Genomic DNA, 21,805 nt, shown 5'->3' with positions numbered 1-21,805 from the left:
GAATGGAGCAATTGGAATGCACAGTGGGAGAGATGGAGGATAAGGCAATTGACACCAATATAAAAAAAATGTATAGTTGAAGAAAAATCAGATAAAAGAATATTAAAAAATGAAGAAACCCTAAGAATCATGTGGGACTCTATCAAGAAGAATAACTTTTGTGTGATTGGAGTTCCAGAACAGGGAGGGATAACAGAAAATACAGACAGAATAGTTGAAGATCTGTTGGCAGAAAACTTCTCTGACATCATGAAAGACAACAGGATATCTATTCAAGATGCTCATCGAAAGCCATATAAGATTGATCCAAAAAGAAAATCACGAAGACATATTATCATCAAACTTGCCAAAACCAAAGATAAAGAGAAAATTTTAAAAGCAGCCAGGGTTAAAAGAAAGGTCTCCTACAAAGAGAATCAATAAGAATAAGTTCAGACTACTCAACAGAAACCATGCAGTCAAGAAGGCAATGGGATGACATATCCAGAGCACTGAAGGAGAAAAACTACCAGCCAAGGATCATATATCCAGCAAAAAAACTCTCTCAAATATGAAGGTGAAATTAAAACATTTACAGATAAACATAAAAAAAAAAAAAAAAAAATTTTTTTTTTTTTTTTTTTAACACAAGCTTAAAGAATTTGCAAAAACCAAACCAAAGCTACAAGAAATACTAAAGGACATTCTTTGGTCAGAAAATCAATAATATCAGATACCAACACAACACAAGTTCACAGAACAGAACATCCTGATATCAACTCAAATAGGGAAATCACAAAAACAAATTAAGATTAATTTTAAAAAGAAAAAAAATGCTCAAAACAGGGTATCATTGAAGTCATTATGTAAAAGATCACAATAATCAAAAAGAGGGACTAAATACAGGAGGCATAGAACTGCCATATGGAGAGGAAAACAAGGCGATATAGGACAATATGAGTTAGGTTTTTACTTAGATAAACGGGTAAATATTAAGGTAACCACAAAGAGGTCTAACAATTCCATAACTCAAAATAAAAACCAAGAAAAACATAACGACTCAACAAACATAAATTCAACTACTATGAAAATGAAGAACACATAATTTACAAAGAAAAACGTCTCAGCACAAAAAAGTAAGTGGAAAAATGAAATTGTCAGCAACACACACAAAAAGGCATCAAAATGACAGCACTAAACACGTACTTATCTATAATTACGCTGAATGTAAATGGACTAAATGCACCAATAAAGAGACAGAGAGTCTCAAACTGGATAAAGAAACACGATCCGTCTGTATGCTGCCTACAAGAGACACATCTTAGACTTAGAGACACAAACAGACTAAAACTCAAAGGATGGAAAAAAATATATCAAGCAAACAACAAGCAAAAAAGAGCAGGAGTAGCAATATTAATTTCTGACAAAATAGACTTTAAAGTTAAATCCACCACAAAGGATAAAGAAGGACACTACATAATGATTAAAGGGACAATTGACCAGGAAGTTACAACCATATTAAATATTTATGCACCCAATGACAGGGCTGCAAGATACATAAAACAAACTTTAACAGAACTGAAAAGTGAAATAGACAGCTCCACAATTATAGTAGGAGACTTCAACACCCCACTTTCAGAGAAGGATAGGACTTCCAGTAAGAAGCTCAATAGAGACATGGAAGACCTAATTGCTACAATCAACCAACTTGACCTCATAGACTTATACAGAACACTCCAGCCAACAGCAGCAAAGTATACTTTTTTCTCTAGCGCACATGGAACATTCTCTAGAATAGATCATATATTAGGTCATAAAACAAACCTTTGCAGAATCCAAAACTTTGAAATACTACAAAGCATCTTCTCAGACCACAAGGCCATAAAAGTGGAAATCAATAACAGAAAAATCAGGGAAAAGAAATCAAATACTTGGAAACTGAACAATACCCTGCTCAAAAAAGACTGAGTTCTAGAAGACATTAAGGAGGGAATAAAGAAATTCATAGAATGCAACGAGAATGAAAACACTTCCTATCAAAACCTCTGGGACACAGCAAAAGCAGTGCTCAGAAGTAAATTTATATCAATAAATGCACACATACATAAAGAAGAAAGAGCCAAAATCAGAGAACTGTCCCTACAACTTGAACAAATAGAAAGAGAGCAACAAAAGAATCCATCAGGCACCAGAAGAAAACAAATAATAAAAATTAGAGCTGAACTAAATGAATTAAAAAAAAAAAAATGAATTAGAGAACAGAAAAACAATTGAAAGAATTAACAAAGCCAAAAGCTGGTTCTTTGAAAAAATTAACAAAATTGATAAACTATTGGCCAGACTGACTAAAGAAATACAGGAAAGGAAACAAATAACCTGAATAAGAAACGAGATGGGCCATATCACAACAGACCCAACTGAAATTAAAAGAATCATATCAGATTATTACAAAAAATTGTACTCTAAAAAATTTGCAAACCTAGAAGAAATGTATGAATTCCTAGAAAAACACTACCTACCTAAACTAACACAATCAGAAGTAGAACACCTAAATAGACCCATAACAAAAAAAAAGAGATTGAAAAGGTAATCAAAAAACTCTCAACAAAAAAAAAAGCCCTGGCCCAGACAGCTTCACTGCAGAGTTCTACCAAACTTTCAGAGAAGAGTTAACACCACTACTACTAAAGGTATTTCAAAGCATAGAAAATGATGGAATACTACCTAACTCATTCTATGAAGCAACCATATCCCTGATACCAAAACCAGGTAAAGACATCACAAGAAAAGAAAATTACAGACGTATATCCCTCATGAACATAGATGCAAAAATCCTCAACAAAATTCTAGCCAATAGAATTCAACAACATATCAAAAAAATAATCCACCACGACCAAGTGGGATTTATACCAGGTATGCAAGGCTGGTTAAATATTACAAAAACCATTAATGTAATCCACCATATAAATAAAACAAAAGACAAAAACCACATGATCTTATCAATTGATGCAGAAAAGGCATTTGATGAAGTCCAACACCCATTCATGATAAAAACTCTCAGCAAAATAGTAATAGAAGGAAAATTCCTCAACATAATAAAGGGCATCTATACAAAGCCAACAGCCAACATCATTGTAGATGGAGAGAACCTGAAAGCATTTCCCTTGAGAACGGGAACCAGACAAGGATGCCCTTTATCACCGCTCTTATTCAACATTGTGCTAGAGGTCCCAGCCAGAGCTATTAGACTAGACAAAGAAATAAAGGGCATCCGGATTGGCAAGGAAGAAGTAAAATTATCTCTATTTGTAGATGACATGATCTTATACACAGAAAACCCTAAAGAATCCTCCAGAAAACTACTGAAACTAATAGAAGAGCTTGGCAGAGTCTCAGGTTATAGAATAAACATACAAAAATCACTTGGATTTCTCTATAACAACAAAAAGAACATCGAAGAGGAAATCACCAAATCAATACCATTCACGGCAGCCCCCAAGAAGATAAAATACTTTGGAATAAATCTTACCAGAGATGTAAAAGACCTATACAAAGAAAACTACAAAGTACTAGTGCAAGGAACTAAAAGGGACCCACATAAGTGGAAAAACATACCTCGCTCATGGGTAGAAAGACTTAACATAGTAAAATTGTCTATTCTACCAAAAGCCATCTATACATACAATGCACTTCCGATCCAAATTCCACTGACATTTTTTGATGTGATGGAGAAACAAATCACCAACCTCATATGGAAGGGAAAGAAGCCCCGGATAAGGAAAGCATTACTGAAAAAGGAGAAGAAAGTGGGAGGTCTCACTCTACCTGATTTTAGAACATATTATACAGCCACAGTAGTCAAAACAGCCTGGTATTGGTACAACAACAGGCACATAGACCAATGGAACAGAATTGAGAACCCAGATATAAATCCATCCACATATGAGCAGCTGATATTTGACAAAGGCCCACTGTCAGTTAATTGGGGAAAAGATAGTCTTTTTAACAAATGGTGCTGGCATAACTGGATATCCATTTGCAAAAAAATGAAACAGGACCCATACCTCACACCATGCACAAAAACTAACTCCAAGTGGATCAAAGACCTAAACATAAAGACAAAAACGATAAAGATCATGGAAGAAAAAATAGGGACAACGTTAGAAGCCCTAATACAAGGCATAAACAGAATACAAAACATTACTAAAAAAGATGAAGAGAAACCAGATAACTGGGAGCTCCTAAAAATCAAACACCTATGCATATCTAAAGACTTTACCAAAAAAGTAAAAAGACCACCTACAGACTGGGAAAAAATTTTCAGCTATGACATCTCCGACCAGCGCCTGATCTCTAAAATCTATATGATTCTGTTAAAACTCAATCACAAAAAGACAAACAACCCAATCAAAAAGTGGGCAAAGGATATGAACACGCACTTCACTAAAGAAGATATTCAGGCAGCTAGCAGATACATGAAAAAATGCTCTCGATCATTAGCCATTAGAGAAATGCAAATTAAAACTATGATAGATTCCATCTCACTCCAACAAGGCTGGCATTAATCCAAAAAACACAAAATAATAAATACTGGAGAGGCTGCGGAGAGATTGGAACTCTTATACACTCCTGGTGGGAATGTAAAATGGTACAACCACTTTGGAAATCTATCTGGCATTATCTTAAACAGCTAGAAATAGAACTACCATACAACCCAGAAATCCCACTCCTCGGGATATACCCTAGAGAAATAAGAGCCTTTACACGAACAGATATAGGCACACCCATGTTTATCGCAGCTCTGTTTACAATAGCAAAAAGCTGGAAGCAACCAAGGTGTCCATCAACGGATGAATGGTTAAATAAATTGTGGTATATTCACACAATGGAATACTACACATCGATAAAAAACAGTGAAGAATCTGTGAAACATTTCATAACATGGAGGAACCTGGAAGGCATTATGCTGAGTGAAATTAGTCAGAGGCAAAAGGACAAATAATGTATAAGACCACTATTATAAGATCTTGAGAAATATTATAAACTGAGAAGAACACATACTTTAGTGGTTATGGGGAGGGAGGGATGGAGGGTGGGAGAGGGTTATTTACTGATTAGTTAGTAGATAAGAACTACTTTAGGTGAAGGGAAGGACAATACTCAATACAGGGAAGGTCAGCTCAACTGGACTGAACCAAAAGTTTCCAGGATAAACTGAATGCTTCGAAGGTCAGCGGAGCAAGGGTGGGGGTTTGGGGACTATGGCTTAAGGGGACTTCTAAGTCAATTGGCAAAATAAATTCTATTATGAAAACATTCTGCATCCCACTTTGAAGTGTGGCATCTGGGGTCTTAAATGCTAATAAGCGGCTATCTAAGATGCCTCAATTGGTCTCAACTCACCTGGATCAAAGGAGAATGAAGAACACCAAGGTCATACAATAACTATGAGCCCAAGAGACAGAAAGGACCACATGAACTAGAGACTTACATCATCCTGAGACCAGAAGAACTAGATGGTGCCTGGCCACAACCAATGACTGCCCTGACAGGGAGCACAACAGAGAACCCCTGAGGGAGCAGGAGAACAGTGGGGTGCAGACCCCAAATTCTCATAAAAAGACCAGACTTAATGGTCTGACTGAGACTAGAGGAATCCCGGCGGTCATGGTCCCCAAACCTTCTATTGGCCCAGGACAGGAACCATTCCCGAAGACAACTCATCATACATGGAATGGTCTGGACAATGGGTTGGAGAAAGGTGCTGATGAGGAGTGAGCAACATGTATCAGGTGGACACTTGAGACTGTGTTGGCATCTCCTGTCTGGAGGGGAGATGGGAGTGTAGAGAGGGTTAGAAACTGGCAAAAGGGTCACGAAAGGAGAGACTGGAAGGAGGGAGTGGGCTGATTCATTAGGGGGAGAGTAAATGGGAGTATGTAGTAAGGTGTATATAAGTTTATACGTGACAGACTGACTTGATTTGCAAACTTTCACTTAAAGCACGATAAAAATTATTAAAAAAAAAAGTCAGTTTGCAGCTATTTATACTGTAGCTCCAAAATTAATAAAGATGATCAGGAAATTCTGATCAGCTCTAAGGCATCTTCTAGTTTCACATACTTTAAAAAATATTTCTGAATAACATGGCAGAGGATGTAGGAAATCAAGCTGTTCTCCAGTTCTGGTCTTTATTAAACCCCTCTGCCCTTTGCTTTGGAAAACACTTTGAGTTATAGTTCCTTGGATGCCTTGGAGGCCATAGGACACCGCATTAATTATAGTGTATTATTATTAAATGCATTATTTCAGAACCACATCCGTAGACAGATTTGTTTACACTGTGAAGGCATGCCCAAACCTGTTCTGCCTGATTCCTTTATAGCCTGTAGAGTCGCTTTCTTTCAATGTGCATGAGCTGAAAAAAAAATATTAATCATACCCTTTCTCAAAAGGAAAGTTTTAGTAGTTCTCTACCGAGGAACAAAATCATGAAGCAATATATTTGTTCAAGATGTAGTAAGATCAGTTGGAAGAGTAAATGTGAAGTGATAGCCAAGAAACTTCTTAAAAAGAGAAATATTTAAGGGGGATTTGCTCTACAATAAATCGGAACTATAATAATGTACATGAAAACAGCACGATATTTGTGCAAGGTATCAGTACAGGAAAAGAAAACTAGAACTGTAGGATAAAAGTGACAGCCTGCAAACAAAAATATATGTGCTAATTTTAAGTGTATGATGTGTAGGTTATGTATGATGTGGGTGTGTACATACACAAACACATATACACACACATACACACATAATTTTAGTATATAGTTAGATTGACATTTCAAATCTAAGAGAAAAGTAGTCAGTAAGTGGGAATTGGCAATTATGTATACATCTAGAAGAAAATTAGTTTAGAGTCTCACATCACACTATAGACAACTATAACTTCCAGGAAGATTAAAGAGATAATTTTTTTAATTATGAAAGTATAAGACATGGAGGGACCACTCTGATGTTCTTCTTATACTTTCAAAGCCTTAAAAAAACACTTATCTCAGAACAATGGAATAGAATAAGGAGTCCAGAAACAACTCTATGGTCAATTGATTTTCAACAAATGCCAAAGCAAATCAAAAGAGAAATGAAGCTTTTCAACAAATATTACTGGCACAAACATCCACAGACAAAAATAGTCTTTTATCCATACCTCACATTATACACAAAAATTAACTTGAAGTGGGACATAGGTCTAAGTGTAAGATCTAAAACTGTAAAATTTCCAGAAGATATAGGAGAAATCTTAGTTACCTTGGATTAGTAAAGATTTTTTACATAGGAATCAAAAACACACAAATTAGAAAAGATGGATAAATTGTACTATATCAAAATCAAAACTTCTTTTTCAAAAGACACTGTTAAGACGAACACTGTTAAGAAAATAAAAAGGCAAACCACAGACTGGGAGAAAATATTTGTAAAGCATATATTTGATAAAAGACTTGAAACCAGAAAATGTAAAAACTTCTTACAGCTCAATAATAAGAATACAAACATTTTTTTTAATGGCCAATAGACTTGAACAGGCATTTTAACAAAGAAAATATAAAATGGCAAGTAAGGCATGCAAAGATACTAAACATTATTAGTCACTAAGGAAATGCAAATAAAACCGTAATGAGATACCACTCGGTACCTATTAGAGTGACTAAAATTGGAGCAACTTTCAAAACCAAACTTTGGCAAGTAGTAGAACACCTGCAACTGGAATAAACTGCCTGAAGGGATGCAAAATAGTCAGCCATTTTGCAAAACAGTTTGGCGATATCTTATAAAGTTAAACGCCCACTTACCATTTGACCCAGCAATTCTACTCCTAAGTATTTACCCAAGATACATGAAAAGACATGTCCACACGAATACTTGAATTTGAATCGTCATAGGTGGTTTATTCATAACAGCCACAGACCGAAAACAATTCAAAGGTCAATCTTCTGGTGAATGGATAAATAGGTATAGTACGTCTATGCAATGGAATACTTATGGGTGGTAAAAAGAGGCCATCTACTGTCACATATAAAAACATGGGAATCTGAAAATACTGCACTAAATTAAATGTCAGACACAAAAGACCATCTATGGTATGTTTGCTTACATGAAATTTTAGAAAAGTTAAAAATACAGTATTAAAAAGAAGGTCCGTGGTTGCCAGGGACCAGAAGTAGGGGGTGGGAATTGACTGCACAGGGGCAGTCATGGAAATGTCCTATACCATGATTGTAGTGGGGATTACACAGCTGCACACATATGTCAAAACTCATCAAATTGTAAACTTAACATTGATGAATGTTATTGTATGTAAATCATGTCTCAATAAAGCTGATTTTTCAAAATATCTCAGAATGGAAGATATGAAATAGACATTTTTGCTGATTACATGTGTGTTTACATAGAAAACGCAAGGGAATATATACAGGAAATATTAAAATAAATAAATGATTTCAACACTGTTGCTGACTATTCAATGAGTTTATCAGACAAAAACATAAATCTTTGTCTTAGTTACCTAGTGCTGCCCTAATAAAAGATACCACAATTAGGTGGATTTAAAGAACAGGAATTTATTTTCCCACAGTTCAGGAGGTTAGAAGTTTGAATTCAGGGTATGGGCCTGAGAGTAGGTCCTTCCTTGGGGATAGTTTTGGGTGTTCCTTGATATTCCTTGGCCTTCCTTTTTGTTCTTTGGCATTTGTCTTCCCTCAGTGTGTCTCTGTGTCTATTCTGCTATTTTTATAACTCAGAAGTAATTAGGTTAAGGTTTAGGATTCACCCTACTCTGATATGTCCTCATTAGCATAACAAAGAACAACCCTGTTTCCAATCAGGATCACATCCACAGGTATATTCAATCCACAACAGCCTTGTTAGAGCATAACCGTTTTGAAAGTGCAATAAAACAAAGAAATCCGGGAGAAAAAAAAATGGTTAAAAAACCAGACAAAATTCTTCATAAATTCAAATCTAGGATTTATTTATCTGACAAAAAAAAAAAAAAACTAGCTTATAAATGAAATATTGATTTCTTTCACCACACTAACATTTAAAATCACCATGACAAAAAACACTGTTATCTATTACTTCTTAACAAATTATCCCAAATCTTTGCAGCTTAAACCACAAATATTTCTTATCTCCCATAGTTTCTGAGGGTCAGGACATCTGTGTGATTATGGCTCAGGTTTCTCATAAGGTATTGACTAGACTGTATTCTCTAAAGACATGATTGTCATTGTTAGTTGCCATTGAGACAATTCCAACGTTGCAGAGTGCAACTGTTCTATAGAGTTTTCAAGGCTGTGACCTTTCATAAGCAGATCACCAGATCTGTCTTCCAAGATGCCTCTACCCACCCAAGCCCAGCGCCATTGAGTCGATTCCGACTCATAGATGCCTCTAGGTGGGTTCAAACTGCTAAACTTTCAGCTGGTAGTCAAACACTTAAACCTGTGCACCACCCAGGGACTCCAAAGACAAGATTGGGAATGGAGGATTTGAGTCCCAGCTCACTCACATGACTTTTGGCATGAGGTTTCATTCAGTTCCTCACCAAATTGGCCCCTCTAAGGGGCTGCTTATGACATGGCTTCCCCCGGAATAAATAAAATGCACATACGCTATGGCAATAGAGAGAGCCCAAGATAAAAGTCACAGTTGTTTTATAGACTACTATTTTTTTTTATCAGGAGTGACATCCCATCACTTTTCCAAAGACTGTTGGTTAGAAGTGAATCAATAAGTACAGCCCACGTTCAAGGAAGAGATCACACAAGGACAACAACACTAGGGGGAAAGGATCATTGAAAGCCATCTCAGATGCCTACCACCACAGACACCATTACAAATAAAAAAAGGGAAGACGCTGACTAGGGGAAAATATTTGCAATATATGTAGCATACAAAAAAAAAAAAAAATAGTATCCGGGACACACGAAGAATTTCAAAAAAGAAAAAGAAGCAAATTAACAGAAAAGTCCAAATGGCAAATATATATCTGGAATGTTGCTCAACCTCACGAATACTCAGAAATAACATGAAATAAAACAAACATATCATATGGTTTCATACTTATTATATTAGCAAAAAATGAAGTCAATAATTGTCAAGGATATGGGAAGCTAAAGAGTATCATACACTTAAAGATGGAGTGTAAATTGGTACAATTACTTTGAAAAGTAATCTGAAAATTTCTAGTGAAGTTGATAATGGCTCAGCAATTTTAATCCCAGATAAACATCCTACAAGAACTCCTACAAATATGTACCAGACAAAATCTTTTCCAGACAAATAAAAACATTTGCTGCAGCCTCATTTGTTTTTACAAAATTCTGGAAACATTCTCAATATTCTTTAGTAAGGGAATGGATAAAGAAACTATTCATATAAGTGAATACTGTATAGCCATTAAAATGCACGAATTAAATCTATCTACATATATAATTTTTTTTCTACATATATAGATCACAAAAACATATCGTATAAAAAGCCAGTTGTGGAATATGTGAAACATATCCACACCCACACAAATATTTCTAATATGCACAAAGCATAATTATAGTACTTATGAAAGCATACAATAGCAAATGTATGAATACATGAATCATAAGAACATTCTAAATTCACGATAGTGGTTGACTCTGGGAAGAAAAACAAAAGAAACATTATTTTAGTAAAAAATTTAGAAGCAAAAATAAAAACAAATCATTGCATCTTTATTCTAAACTGTATTATGTTGTTCCTCATAAATTTTATTTACTAATTAAACATTTCAACTTGACTCAAATGAGAGGAAAGAATTGCAAACACCCATTAATAATCGGGCCTCACCGGATGGAAAACATAGGAATTATATCGACTACATCTGTGGAAGGAGACAATGGAAAAACTCAATATCATCAGCCAGAACAAGAAGCCAACTATGGAACGGATCACCAATTGCTCATATGCAAGTTTAAGTTGAAGCTGAAAAAAATTAAAACAAGTCCGCAAGAGCCAAAATACCACCTTGAGTATATCCCACTTGAATCTGGAAACCATCTCAAGAATAGATTTGATGCATTGAACATTAATGACAGAAGACCAGACAAGTTGTGGAATGACATCAAGGTCATCATACACGACGAAAGCAAAAGGCCATTAAAAAGACAGGAAAGAACTTCCATGACCTTGCCTTGGACAAGTCGTGCTGGCTTCCCCAGTATTGTGTACTGTCTTCACCAAAGTTACCATTTATCTATTGTTTATGTAGCTCCATAAACCAAACCAAACTCACTGCCTTCGAGTCGATTCTGACTCATAGAGACCCTATAGAACAGAGTAGAACTGCCCCACAGGATGTCTAAGGTGCACCTGGTGGATTCAAACTGCCGATCTTTTGGTTAGTAGTCCAACTCTTAATCACTACACCACCAGAGTTTCCTGAGGGACCGAATTACTAGGCTGAGGGCTGTGGGGACCATGGTCTCAGGAAACATCTAGCTCAACTGGCAGAACATAGTTTATAACGAAAATGTTCTGCACTCTACTTTGGTGAGTAGCATCTGGGGTCTTAAAAGCCTGTGAGCAGCCATTTATGATACTCCACTGGTTCCTCCCCCTCAGGAGCAAGGGGGAATGAAGAAAACCAAAGACACAAGGGAAAGAGTAGTCAAAAGAACTAATGGACCACAACTACCACAGCCTCTACTAGATTGAGTCCAGCATAACTAGATGAGGCCTGGCTACCACCACTGACTGCTCTGACAGGGATCACAATAAAGGGTCCCAGACAGAGCTGGAGAAAAATGTAGAACAAAATTCTAAGTCACGAAAAAAGACCAGACTTACTGGCCTGACAGAGACTGGAGAAATTCTGAGAGTATGGCCCCCTGACGCCCTTTAGCTCAGTAATGAAGTCACTCCTGAGGTTCACCCTTCATCCAAAGATTAGACAGGCCCACAAAACAAAATGAGACTAAAGGGACACACCAGCCCAAGGACAAGGACTAGAAGGCTGGAGGGACAGGAAAGCTCATAATAGGGACCTCAACGTCTAGAAGGGGAGAGTGTTGACATGTCATAGGGTTGGTAACCAATGTCACAAAACAATATGTGTGCTCATTGTTTAATGAGCTAGTTTGTACTGTAAATCTTCATCTAAAGTACAATAATAAAAAAAAAAAATAAAAACAGACATTAAAAAAAAAAAGACAGGAAAGAAAGAAGAGACCACAATGGATGTCAGAAGAGACTCTAAAATTTGCTTTTGAGCACGGAGTAGCTAAAGCGAATGGAAGAAATGATGAAGTAAGAAAGCTGAACAGAAGATTTCAAAGGGTGGCTCGAGAAGACAAAGTATTGTAATAACACATGCAAAGATCTGGAGATAGAAAACCAAAAGGGAAGAACATACTCGGTGTTTCTCAAGCTGAAAGAACTGAAGAAAAACATCCAAGCCTCGAGTCACAATAGTGAAGGATTCTATGCAGAAAATATTAAATGACACAGGAAGCATCAAAGAAGATGGAAAGAATACACAGAGTCACTGTATCAAAAAAAAAAAAAAATTGGTCAATGTTCAACCATTTCAGGAGGTACCATATTATCAAGAACTGACGGTATTTAAGGAGGAAGTTTAAGCTGCACTGAAGGCATTGGTGAAAAACAAGACTTCAGGAATTGAGGGAATACTAATTGAGATGTTTCAACAAATGAATACAGTGCTGGAGGTGTTCACTTCTCTATGTCAAGAAATTTGGAAGACAGCTACTTGGCCAAGTGACTGGAAGAGGTACATGTTTGTGCCCATTGCAAAGAAAGGTGACAACAGAATGTGGAAATTATTGAACAATATCATTAGTATCACACACAAGTAAAATTTTGCTAAAGATAATGCAAAAACGGTTGCAGCAGTACATACACAGGGCTGCCAGAAATTCAAGCCAGATTCAGAAGAGGGTGTGGAAAGAGGGACATCATTGCTGATGTCAGGTGGATCTTGGCTAAAAGCAAAGAATACCAGAAAGATGTTTACCTGCGTTTTATTGACTATGCAAAGGCATTTGAATGTGTGGATCATAACAAATAATGCATAACATTGAGAAGAATGTGAAGTCCAAAACACTTAATTGTGCTCATATGGAGCCTATACATAGACCAACAGGGAGTTGTTCAAACAGAGCAAGGGGAAACTCCATGGTTTAAAATCAGGAAAGGTGTGCGTCAGGGTTGTATCCTTTCAACATACTCATTCAATCTGTATGCTGAGCAAATACTCCTAGAAGTTGGACTATATGAAGAAAAACACAGCATCAGAATTGGTGGAAGACTCATTAACAACCTGTGATAGGCAGATGACACAACCTTGCTTGCTGAAAGAGAAGAAGACTTGAAGTACTCACTGGTGAAGATCAAAGACTACAGCCTTCAGTATGACTTAAACCTCAACATAAAGAAAATAAAAACCCTCACAACTGGACCAATAAAAAATATCATGATAAAAGGAGAAAATTTTGAAGTGGTCAAGGATTTCATTTTATTTGGATCCATAATCAATGCCCATGGAAGCAGTAGCCAAGAAATCGAAAGACATATTGCGTTGGACGAATCTGCTGCAAGACTTCTTTAAAGTGTTAAAAAGCAAATATGTCACCTTGAGGGCTAAGGTCTGACCCAAGCCATGATATTTTCGATTGCTTCATATGTATTCAAAAGTTGGACGATGAATAAGAAAGACCAAAGAAGGATCGATGCCTTTGAATTATGGTGTTGGCAAGGAATATTGAATATACCATGGACTGCAGGAAGAACAAACAAGTCTGTCTTCAAAGAAGTACAGCCAGAGTGCTCCTTGGAAATGTGGATGGTGAGACTTCATCTCACATACTTTGGAAATGTTATCAGGAGGGACCAGTCCCTGGAGAAGGACATCAGGCTTGGTAAAGTGAAGGTCAGCAAAAAAGAGGAAGACCCTCAATGAGATGGATTGATACAGTGGCTGCAACAGTAGGTTCAAACATAGCAATGATTATGAGAATGGCGAAGGACTGGGCAGTGTTTTGTTCTGTTGTACATGGGATTGCTATTAGTTAGAACTAACTTGATGCCACCTAACAACAACAACATCAAACTTTTTACAGAATTTGCTACTTGAGTACATAGCCACCAGGCCCTAATAAACTACATACGAGTAAGATACACTTTTTGCTCCAAAGGAACTTACACTCTCATATTGGTGAGCTTTTACTACTTAAGGAACCACCTTAAACTCCTGTGCTTAGCTGGAGATCTACAGATTAAAGCTGCACTCCTAGCAAGAATCTACTGTGCTCCACAGATATCTCAGGGCTAGCCTGGCTGTGATTGCCCCTGGAACAAATAAAATGGCCATGTGAAGGCAGAGGTGCTTAAGGTAAAATAAAAGTGTGTGAGGCCTCTTAAACACTAGGATTGTAACTAGCATACTATCACTCCACCTAATTTTGCTGGACAAAGAAAATCACAAGACCAAGCCCAGCTTCAAGGGATGGGAAAGATGGACCAGCACCCTAATTTTTATACCAATTCTTCCTCTGTGTTCTTCTTCACTCATTCTTTTTGGTTTTAAACTTCAGATTAACAAATTATTTCTTCCAAAACTAGAATTGTAGGACATTTCAGCATTAAGATTTAGATTTCTAAAGATTATAAAGAGCTTATTCGAATGGTAGTTAATATTGAAAGTAGCTCAGAATAGTCACTTTTCTGGTAATTAGGTATTTCCAGAAGAAAATGACCATATGTAACAGCCTTACTTCCTTCCCTCTTATTCAGCTTAAATGAAGTATAATTAAATTCATCTATTTTAAATTTCATCATCTTTCTAATTTGTAATTAAACTCTTAAATTATTGTGCCAACATAGAATAATGTCGGTGAGGAGCAAGTAAGTGCCACTCCGCTAATTCTCATCCTCGTGAGGAAAATATTAAGGCATAAACCAATGGGAAAAATTCATGTAATAAAGAAAAGAAACAGCAAAAGGATCTTAAGGTTGTATGGCTTGTCAGGTAGGCAAAGTTATTTATTTATTGCCATTTTACAGATGACGACTTGAGGTACAAAGAGATTAAAGGATTTTCTCAGTGACACAGTGTCTTAGTTTCTTAGTGCTGCCATAACAGAAATACCACATGTGGGTGGCTTTAAAGAATAAAAACTTATTTTCTCACAGTTTAGAAGTCCAAAAGTCCAAATCTACTGCACCAGCTCTAGGAGAAGGCTCTCTGTCAGCTCTGGGAGAACATCCTTGTCTCAGCTTCTTGGTGTTCCTTGGAGATCTTCAAGTGGCATCTGTCTCTCTCTCCCCAATCGTGCTTGCTTTCTTCTTTAATTAGTCTGCTGTTTTATATCTCAAAAAGTGATTGACTTAACACATACCCTACTCTGATGCCACCTCATTAACATAACAAAGAAACCCTTACTCCCAAATGAGATTATATCCACAAGTATAAGGATGAGGATTTGCAACACCTAATTTTTGGAGGGCACATTCAATCTGTAACACATACCCTTGTGAGTTAAAACACCAGTGTTTTGACTCCTCTCCCAGGTCTCTTTCCACAATGCCAAGCTCCAACAATAGGTGAACATGCATGTGTCTCCCTGAGTCCAAGAAGGAAGTAGTAAAAAGTGACTGCTATCTGTCTGAACTAATCTGACTGAAAAGACTAACCGACATTGGCGTCTCCCTCAAGTCGTCTTAGCTCCATCCCCTGGGTTCATAATTTTTCAAAAACCTTTGCTTAAGAAGAGATACTTTAATCTTTACACATATGTTTTCTATGTTACATTTATTTTTACCAAAAATACATCTCACCCATATTAGTCTCTAATTTTTATTTAATTATCTTATTGTTCATGTTGTTAGCTTTCTGCCTGAGCAATGCCATTTCTGTTATCTGGGAGCATCCCAAAGTTTATTTCAGTATATTTGGCAGTATTGTGATTTCTACTAACTTACAAAAAATAAAAATAAAATCTACCAGTTGTAGTCATCTCATAAAGCAGATAACTTTAAAGATACTTTCTCTAACTTTTCCTTATAGTTGAGTCAGTCTTCCAGACTCAGAATCTTGCACAGTTTCACAGCTGAATACTTGAGAAACCAATCAGCCAATATCCTGGGCTATTAGTTTATTTGCATAAGATTTTGGAATTTATGTAATTGACCAGAGGCCCATTAAATAATTATTTTGGTGTTTAATAATATAGAATGACAGAATATTAGAACTAGAAGAAATCTTAGAGGTTGTCTAAACTCGACTCTTTCATTGCACAGATGGAGGAAACACAATTACAGAATTTAAGTGATTTTCCCAGGCCAAAGCTAGTTAACAAGCCCTGGTGGCAAAGTGGTTAAGAGCTTGGATGTTAACCAAAAGGTCAGCAGTTCAAATCCACCAGACACTCCCTGGAACCCCTACTGAAATCAAACACAGGTCTCCAGATTGTCTTCATCCAATTGTCTTTCCACTGCATTATATTGCTGTTTTTATAATAGCAATTAAAAGTTGCCCTGAGGTCTCTGCACTTTCTCTCAAGGTCTCTCATTATGAGCAGAAGACACTGGAAGATGGCTAGTTAAATGCAGGGGTGTAATGTGCTCTCATGGAATAGAGTTAACCATATATCCTACCAAAAACCAGTCAACCAGCAACACATAGCTACTAATTACCAATACTGAATGAATTGCATTCATGAGGCAGAACTTTCCCATATAAAATTATGATGATTATAAGTAAAAAATAGAATGTATTTTCCTGTCTCTACTCTTAAGTAACCTCAAAATATTTTCCAAATATTTAGTGGACGAAAGTACTTCTTATTGGGGTAATTTCGCAGTATATCACCAGAAGAAGCATTAAGAAATTCAGTTAAGCCCACAATTCAAAGTAAGAAGCAGAGGCTTGGGATAGAGAGTCATTTACACAAGCAAACTCCCTGAAAGACAAAAAACGCAAAACCTGAGGAATACTGTTTACACCAGCTACCAAGGAAAAGTCAATACTACCATAGAAAAAAGAGGGGACTGGGATTTGAGAGTAGAGCCCAACTACCTAACACCAACTGGATGCTGTCTACTTGATAGTCTGTCGACTCTGGATCAAACACTATATAGTAGATGATTTACCCAAAATTCTCAATACTTAACCTATTTAAGATACCAGATTGCCTGAGTTTAGATATCAGCTCCAAAAGAAATCCATGATTTAAAAAGTAGGATCTCTTCCCAACATCTTCTAGATGCATTCTCTTGGTTTTCCATTCCGTTAAATGAATTAAGACATAAAATATCTAGTGTATCTGTGTGTACACTTATACAATTACTGTTCACCATAAAGTCACCAGGATCATATCATCATCACACACCCTGGATTGCGCTTCAACTATTACTACTATGGGTTATCACTTAAGAATCATTTGGGCACTTTGACCAATTCCATCCAGAAGTGATAAAAGGCCATAGCTAATACGTAAGTGGATAATACACAGATGAATAATAGAGATCTAATTGTATTGATAATAATATAAAGACAATTTATTTCTCCATTTTAATTATCCTCTTACAGGAAACCCAGTAGCAAAGGGGAACACACATGTTGTGTACAACTGGAACAGTGATCATTCCATAAAAATGATTACATTTTTTAAAAATCTATCTTCAGTGTTTCACATTCAACTTGTTCAAGATTTTTTTGCCCAACTTTCTTCAAATTATCACTCACCAAATACCCTTGAGATGACAAGTATTCATCCTATTTAATCTGGCTGACTAAGGCCATCCTTTACATGCATTAGGCAGACTCTTCCTATAATACTTGCCAAAAAGCATGTTAAGTTTCTGTCTTATGTAACGATTCTTCAGGTTAAATTCTAGTTGGGAGGCATCAATCAATCTGCTATGTTTATTTATATTGACACTCAAAAATGATTTTACTTGCTAGAGAATGGAAGTATAATTTAAACATCTACTGCTTCAACACCCATATTTGATATAAGGCATGCCCATTGGCACAGTAATAAGTATTCCCAAAATAAATACATAATGCACACTCAAACACATTTGGACCACACATTGAAAAATGAAAGGAACAGATTTCCTTTTGGATCATGGCTAAATGTATCATTTCCCTGGAAAACAAGACTCAATCAATTTGTCAAAAATCATTGGGTTCAAAGTAGGAAGTCATTTTTTATTTTTAACATACTGGGTTTCAGATATATGAACTCATATGGCAGAGGGGTTTTAAACAGCTTTTGTGTATATGTTATTCTGAAAATAAGGACTATAAGCACCTGCTTTTAAGTTGTTCTCCAAATATCCCTAAAAAAAAAGAAGCCAGTAAATATAGTCTCTAGGTGACTTCTATCTCATTCGTAAATGTCTAGGGCTTCAACCAAAATTGACTGCACTTTGCAACTGGAATATTTAGGAATTAGTTAAATTTCATGCTCAAACCACACCCCAAAAATATTGACATTACGAAGACATTCCACCCAAAAAGACATTATGAAGTTATAATTCCAGGAAAATTCTAGGGAGACCAGTGACCTCCTTCTAGACAGTGTTCTTAAATTAATAAAGCTCAGAGTACTTCATCTCTTCCATGTTAAAGATAACCAGATCCAAGCCCTGGACTCTACCATTTCATCTACAACTCTATTATTCATCTTTGAGAATCAGCAAGAGATAAAGTTCCATTTCTGGCACTTAATATGCAGGAAACACATTCTCTTTTTTTTTTTTAATTGACATGAAAGCACACGTAGAAGAGTAAACGCTCTAGTCCATTTAAAAGAACTCTCTTCTAAACACTGTCTTGGAAAGTTATTCTATCTTTTAGGAGAAAAGTGATTTCCCAGATGTGTCTGAGTAAATTAAAAAAAAAAAAGTTTCAGTTGTCTGAAAAAGTTTTCTCTTTAGTTGATGAACCAGAAACAATGACGCTTAAAGAAACTTAAGAGCTTTCTCTGGTTTTGAAAGTCCTGTTAACTACTCCACCGAGCTTTGGTCTAGAATATCATATATTGTAGAGACAAAAATACTCATAAAAGACCTTTGTTTTTTTCTTACGCAACTACCAGGATCATATGGGGCCCATATTTGAATTTAAATATGCCCTTTTGTCTTAGCATTTTATTGTCATTTGAATTCTCAGGTTAATCCGTAGATTTATACTTTTGTTTATTTCTACTCACTTGTATGTTCAGAATTTTTAAGGGTGTCATGTGGCATTTTTTATTTAATACAAATTAGAGATATCTCATATTCTCTACCACAGTCAATGTGTTTGTTACATGGGCCTCTCTATTTCTCCTCTCAAATAACCAAGTCAAGACAACAGGTTATCAGATTGAGAACCGGCCTCCGTCATCTCATATTCCACTCCTCTATTTGCCTAGTGCTCATAGCTCCAATCTAAAACCCAAACCAAACCCACTGCCACCGAGTCCCTTCCAGCTCATACTGCAAATCTCTATGGAAACAGACTGCCACATCATCCTCCCAAGGAGCCACTGGTCGTTTCGAACCACAGACCTTTCAGTTAGTAGTTGATAGCTTTAACCACAATGCAACCAGGGCTCATAGCTCCACTCTTCAGTTTTTCCCCAGGTTTACTGTGACTTCCTGTCTTTCTTCCTCCTGTGTGGTTCTTAGCCACTGCCAAATGACTTCAAGATATCTCATTCTTCACCTCCCTTCTCTTCACTCCTGAGTGATTTTAAATTCTCCTTCTTGTACCCCTTTTCTTGGATCATCTCATTTCTGCTCCTCCATCACCAATTTAAAGCTATCCAATTATTTTATGTGATTTTAATAATAAATATTTGTTTCTTAAATAGATGGATATTAGCTTTTAATAGGTTGGGCAAACTGTCTACACTCACATATCTAGTTTTTTTCTAAGCTTCAGTCAGTTAAACTGCAATGGTCCACATTTTATATACCAATATAAAGAAGAGATACATATAATTTTTTAATAATTTTCTGAAATAACCTTTTTTATGTGATTCAGCCTGAGTGGGTGGGGGGAGGTGAATAAAACACATCTAGTGTTACCAAGGACTTCAGGAGAAAACATTTTTAAGGGACAGATTCCTGGCTTTATGGCAGCTACTAGCAAATTTTCCTAAACTCTTATTAATCCTTTCCCCAAAGTGTGGTTCTGGCTCTCACATTCCATGAGACAGCGCCTGGTTTAAATCTTAAACCCAAGGTTTATGTCGACTTTCGTTGCTCTTTTTAAGGAGATGGCCTTATTTAATTTCAGTAATGTGATAATAACTTCCCAATGCACAAAACAGCCAATTTAAAATTATTTTTAAGACTTTCTTCATCAGCTTGGGATTTAAGGCCCAAAGAGGACAGTTTTACTTAATTCTTGTCTTAAACCTGTTTTTCCATGTTTAATTTCTTTTCACTGTCTCAAAACTGTAAAAAAAAAACTGTGGCTGTTGAGTGTATTCCAACTCACAGTGACTCTGCAGAGTAGAACTGTCCCATAGGGTTTCCAAGGAGTGGCTGGTGGATTCAAACCTTTTGGTTAGCAGCCATAGTTCTCAACCACTGCACCACCAGGGCTCCTTATACCACTATTGCTTATTTTGTTGACTTTTACTCATTCTTTATTCTGAATCATACCAGTGAGATACAAAGTTATCCACGTACTTTACGTATACTCACCCCCGTGACTCTGTTTTCTCTATTTTCTATTCTGGTAGGTCCTGGTATACAGTCAATCTACTTTATTTCAGGGAGCCAGCCATCCAGGGAGGCATTAAGCAGCTTTGGCATACTCAGCCAGCAGAGCATTCCACAGCACCATGATCTGACTAAAATCTATTCCAATAGCAGCTGGGACAATTTCTGAAACCCTGGACTCCTATGAAGCATGGATCTGGGGTCCTCTAACATGCAAGACCCCTCTAACAACACTTGCCAAAATAAGCTGTGGGAGAATTCACAACCTCAATGTCAGAGCAGGTGTCCCAAAAAGAGTCCAGACAGAAATCAACTATGGGTCTAACTGGACCATGAATATAACTTCTAATGGGTTCCAGAAATGGCCCAGGTTCTGGGTTTGTGGCCGTTGGAACCCTTGAATAACTTCCTTTTGCCATATGCTATGCCTGTGGCTTCCAAACACAACTGTTCATTAGAATTTCCCAGAGAGGTATTGTGAAATGCAGAATCCTGGGCTTTACCTTTTCATTCAGAAGTTCTGAGGTGAGCCTGGAAACAGTACACTATAAAAAACCAAAAACCAAACCTGTTGCTGTCCAGTCGATTTGGACTCACAGTGACCGTATAGGGCAGATGGAACTACCCCACAGAGTTTCCAAGGCGCAACTGGTGGATTCAAATTGCCTATCTTTTGGTTAGCAGCCGTAGCTCACCAGAGCTCTTAATCACTGTGCCACTCACTAGGGCTCCACACTACACTATATCACCAACAACAACAATAAAATAAAATAAAAACCAGTTGCTATCGAGTGGATTCTGACTCGTGGCAACCCCATGTGTACACAGTAGAGCTGCACTGTGTAGGTTTTCAAGGCTGTGGTCTTTCAGAAGCAGATGCCAGGCCTTTCTCCCATAGTACTTCTGACTGGGTTCCAACAGTCAACATGTCAGTAAAGAGTCATTTGCACCACCAGGGACTTCACATTATACCACAGTTTATGCTAACTAAAATAACCATTTTTACTCCAGGATTAACTAGAAGGAAAAATATCTAATTCTTCAGAATTGTCCTG

Source organism: Loxodonta africana, chromosome 5, assembly GCF_030014295.1.
Source record: "Loxodonta africana isolate mLoxAfr1 chromosome 5, mLoxAfr1.hap2, whole genome shotgun sequence".
Lineage (NCBI taxonomy): Eukaryota > Metazoa > Chordata > Mammalia > Proboscidea > Elephantidae > Loxodonta > Loxodonta africana.
Note: the sequence above shows the minus strand (reverse complement) of the source record.